Source organism: Fukomys damarensis, unplaced genomic scaffold (genome assembly GCF_012274545.1).
Source record: "Fukomys damarensis isolate Sample0158 unplaced genomic scaffold, DMR_v1.0_HiC HiC_scaffold_37, whole genome shotgun sequence".
In the NCBI taxonomy this organism is placed as follows: Eukaryota; Metazoa; Chordata; class Mammalia; order Rodentia; family Bathyergidae; genus Fukomys; species Fukomys damarensis.
The window spans coordinates 10,555,531-10,560,751 of record NW_022900949.1 but is presented as its reverse complement, the minus strand read 5'-3'; positions in this window follow the sequence as shown (position 1 = coordinate 10,560,751).

The following is a 5,221-nucleotide window of genomic DNA, read 5'->3' as shown; positions in this document are numbered from 1 at the left end:
TCAGTCTGGCCTGGAACTCACTATGGAGCCCAGGCTGGACTCAAACTTTCAGTGATCCTCCTGCCTCAGCCTCCCAATAAAGTAAGTTTTACAAAATGTATCAGGGGAAATAATTAAAAGTGGAGACAGTTCTATGGAGTAGGACTGAGAGGTGGCCAGGAATGAATTAGGGGACTCAATGGTTTTGGTTCATTTTTTTTTTTTTTTTTAGCAAAAACCTACTTTTTTTGTTTTGTTTCTTGATATTGGGGGTAGAACTCAGGACCTTGCACTTGCAAGGCAGGCTGCGGAACCACTGAGTGAAATCTCGGGGCCTATTTGTTACTTTTTTTGGTTTAATACTAGCCCGTCATCCCAGTCCCTGGGAGGCTGAGGCAGGAGGATCCCCATGAATTTTAGGTCAGCTTGGACTATCTAGCAAGAACCCCACTCAAACAAACAAACAAACAAACAAACAGTCTTTCCTTCCTGCAGGTGGATTCCTCTCTAGAATTTCTTCCTGTTCCTCAGGACTTCTCTAGGGTTGGTGGCCAGAGGGAGGTGGCTTGTTGGTATAAAGGAAGGTCGACAAGCAGGGGTCAGGCATTGAGGTACAGGGAGTAGAGGTTGAGGTGGGGCCTCCTAGGGCCTGATCTTTCACTGTTCAGTTTTGTTTTATTTTTTGTGACAAGATCTCTCTGGTACTAGGGATTGAACCACAGGGCCTTGGCACTGAGCTATCGCCGTAACCCTCCCCACTTTTTTTGAGACAGGATTTTGCTAAGTTGCCCAGGCTGGGGTTCAAAATTGAGATTCTCCTGCCTCAGCCAACCATCATGCTGGGATGACACGAGCTCAGTATTAATCGTGTGTTCCTCAGGGCTGGGGATTTAGCTTAGTGGTTCCAGCACCTGCCTCTCCAGCGCCAGGACCCCGAGTTCAATCCCCGGTACCAAAAAAACAAACAAACAAAAAAAAAATCCTGTGTTCCTGCACCAGATCTAGATTGCATACTATGCTTAGGCACCAAGTGCTTGTCACTTGGAGACCACAGGGACCTGCTACCCCTAGGGGATGTGGATGCAATTAGTCTACAGGGCCTTGGTTATTACCTGAGGCGCTCCTGCCGTTGGGGACCTTTGGCCATAACCAGACTGTGGGTGTCCGTGTGGTCCTCTCCTCTGCCTCAGCGGGGCAGACAGAGGATTACGGGGAAGAGTTTCTGTGAGTCAAAGGAACTCCTTAACCTCCGCGTTCCCAACTGGGGCAAGACCTTAGCTGGTGTCTGGGGACATCTTTCACTGTCACACTGGGGGAGCTCCTGGCACAAAGTGGGTGGAGGCTGAAGACACAGCTCAGCACCCTGCACAGCCTGGCGCACAAACATCCTTGTGGGCCCTTCAGGAAGCCATTCTCAGGGTGACTCAGCGCAAGCACGATGGAGATAGTTTTATTTTCACCTTTTATTTGTCTTTGTTTTTTTTTACAATAACACAGGCAGCGCAGCCCCAAAGTAATCTGTAATCTGTCAAACAAAGCCGGGCGCGGGATGGAAAAGCACTCATCCCACACCACCCACCTGTGGATGACCACACCCACATCCGGCTGCTGTTCTCATATCTCAGGGATCAACTCTAAGGGCCTGTTCCTTACCCACTGAGACTGTGGTTTGTTTGTTTGAGACAGGGTCTTGCTGCACAGTTCAGGCTGGGCTTGAACTATGTAGCCCGGCTGACCTGGAACCATCAGCAATCCTCCTGCCCCAGCCTCCCAAGTACAGGGATTATAGGCGTGCACACCATACCTGACATCTTTTTTTTTACCTTCAGTATTTAGGATTGACCCTAGGGCCTTTGCGATGATCTACATCCTCTGCCTTTATTTCTTTCTTTTTTTCTTCTTTGGCTTTTTGAGACAGGGTCTCACTATGTAGTTGAGACTGCCCTGGAACTCACTGCGTAGCCCAGGCTGGTCTCGAACTCACAGAGATCCTCCTGCCTCAGCCTCCTGAGTGCTGGGATTACAGGCATGCACCACCACGCCCAGCTTTTTCCTCTGTCTTTCTTATGGTTTAAATTTTAAGACTGGAGGGCCTGGGATTTAGCTCAGTGGTTCCAGCACCTGCTTTGCAAGCGCAGAGACCCGAGTTCGATCCTCTCGCTGTCTCTAAATTGCCCAGGCTTGGCATGAACTTGTGATCCTCCTGCCTCAGCCTCCTATAGTGCTGGAGTGACAGGTGTGCACCACCACACCCAGTTCTGACACCATCAGGCAAGTGGAGTCTGGGGCTCCTGACTCCGGTGAGGCCTGCCTGTTTCTGTGTGTATTGTTCTGTTTCAGCTGAGCAGGTCCAGATGAGAGACGGTCTCGCTGTCCTCACATCGATCCCTGGGGCCCAGAAGGCCACACCAGAGGAGGTCACCCAATGTCCCTTTTGTTCTAGCTTGCCTTTGTCTCCTGGCTGGCTCTCTATCCTCTTGATCTCCAAGGGTCTCCACCTCTCAGAACTTCCCCCGCTCTGTCCCCCCAGACTGAAGCTATTTTCTCCTGCAGAGGAGGCTGGCGGTGTCTTTGTGGGTTTTTTTCATCTCGTGTCCTCGGGGCCGCCTCACAACCCCTAGGACTAATTAAGGTATTTTCCTAAACAAGCCTCCCTCGTTGCGTCTCTAAAATGAATTCTGATGCCAGCTGGTAAATTAATTTCCTCTCCCCTATCGTGTAGAATACAGAACGAACAGCACAGACTGTGACAACCCAGGAAGGACACGACAATGTAAAAGTATTGCCTCTCACAGCCAGGAGTGATGGCTCATGCCCTGAAGTCCCAACTACTTGCAGGGATGCCGGGGATGTAGCTTAGTGGTGCCACGCCCATAGGGCAAGAGTAAGGTCCTGAGTTCAATTCCTGGTACTGAGGAAAAAAAAAAAAAATCCAGCTACTTGGGAGGCTGAGGTAGGAGGATCGAATGTTTGAGTCCAGTCTGGGCAACTGGACAACTTAGCAGCTTAGGGAGGCCTTGTCTCAAGAAAAAATAAATTAAAAGGGCTGGAGATGTACTGTAGCTCAAGGCAGAAGCCTTAGGTTCGGTCCCCAGTATGGCTATTAATAATAATAATGATGATAATGATGGCTAGGCATGGTGGTGGGGGTACACACTTGTAATCCCAGCATTCAGGAGGCTGAGACAGGAGAATCACCATGAGCTCGATGCCAGCCGGGGTTACATAGAAAGTTCATGGCCAGTCTGAACTACATAGTGAAACCCTGTTTTAAACCCTGTCCAAAAAACAAAAACAAAAACAAAAACCAAACCCTGTCAAAAAAGACAAAAAGAGAGATCCTGTCTCAAAAAACCCCACGATAATAATACTACTACTAAATAATGCTGCAGGAAGTATCCCTGCCCATCTGAGGACATCTGTAGGGCAAGCCCCTCGTTGGAGGACACTGCTAGACTGGAGGGTCTGAACATGGCCCATGCATTGTGAAGGGGCAAAAAAGTACCAGTTAGTGTCCCCAGCAGCCCCACTCTGCCATGGCCCCTGTCACATCTTGCACGAGGGCCAAGCATGATGATTTCTGTCGTTTCTCTTCATGTGACGAGGGGTGAAAATGTATTAAGTGTGGTACTCAACCATGAACTGAATCAAAGATTAAAACCTTCGTGCAGCGTGCCTGGTGAGCAGAACTGAAGATGTTGTCTACAGTGACTGAGCTGGGACATCAAAACTGCCTCAGAGTGGGGATGGGACTCCCATCCTTCCAAGGCCCTAATTAGGTCACAAGGGGACCAGGATGGGAGCGTGGGGTGTTGCCTGGCCTTGTTAACACCATGCCTGTGTGCACGGGGCTGTGTCCCCAAGTGAGTTCGACAGATGTCCAATTACAGCTCTGTAGATGTCACCAGCCCTGACCTGGGAGTGTGGCACACAGGAAGGAGGGTGGTTCCTTACTATCACCCTGCACCTCTGGGTTTCATGGAGACCCTACCCAACAGTGTCATGAAGCAGAGGCCAATCAGAGCCAAAGACTGGCCTCCATCTTGCTCTGAACCTCCAGCCTCAGTAACCACCAAGTCTGCCTCACCTGGAAAGAAGGGGACATCACTGGGCATGGTGGCACATGCCTGTAACCCCAACACTCAGGAGGCTGAGGCAGGAGGATTGCTGTGAGTTCAATGCCAGCCTGAACTGCACAGTGAGACCCTGTCTCAAAAACAAAAAAAGGAGCCAGCTGGGCCTGGTGGCGCATGTCTGTAATCCCAGCATTCAGGAGGCTGAGGCAGGAGGATGGCTGTGAATTCAAGACCAGCCAGGGCTACATAGTGAGTTCCAGATCAGTCTCAACTACATAGTGAGACCCGGTCTCAAAAATCAACAAAAAACAAAAACAAAAACAAAAAAAAAAGGAGGCCATCAAAGGACATTAGGCCCTTGGCCTCCTGATCTGTAACCTTCCCATAGCTTTACAGGTCCCTGGCAACCTAGGTAGAACTTGGAAATGGGAGCCACTGCAGTAGTCCCCGAGGCTCCACATTTGGTCTCTTGCTACTGTTTCTTGTCACTGGCATCATGGGAAGGCTGCAGATCTCTCCCAGGCACACAGAAGACCACGTGTTGAAACGTAGGCTTTGGGGGCCACTCAGCCCCAGGACTCCTGGGGACCCTTAGGGGGCCAGGAAGACCATTTTCCACTCCCAAGTGTCACCTCTGGCCCTAATATCTCTGAGCCATTGGATATGGCAGGACCACACTCAGGGTCCCTGTCCCCAGCAGGGCCCAGGTTGTGGGACAAAGGAGGGAGTTCTCTGAGACACACAGACGCCCCGCTGGGTGTGGTGTACATGCTTGTCATTCCAATACTGGGAGGCTGAGGCAGGAGGATGTCTAGTCCCAGCCCAGCCTGTGCAATTTAGTGAGACTCTTTCAAAATTAAAATTTTAAAAAGGGTTTAAAACGTAGCTCAGTGCAAACCCTGGGTTCAGTCTCCAGTCGAGCGGGGGGGGCAACCTCATACACCCTGCTGTGAACAGGGAGTGGGCGCCCTGATTTGGGGGCTGGAATCAGGTTCTGTCTTCCCACAAAGACAAGGCTGTCTGGCATGGGGGCGTGACAGAACGACTGGGGGAAGCGTGGGAAGACGGACGCCTTATTCCGCTGGAGCACTGGGTGCCCTACCTTGTCTTTTGCGCATGTGCGGGAATGTGAGGGCGGTGGAAGAGGCGTGGCCATGCGGCGGGGG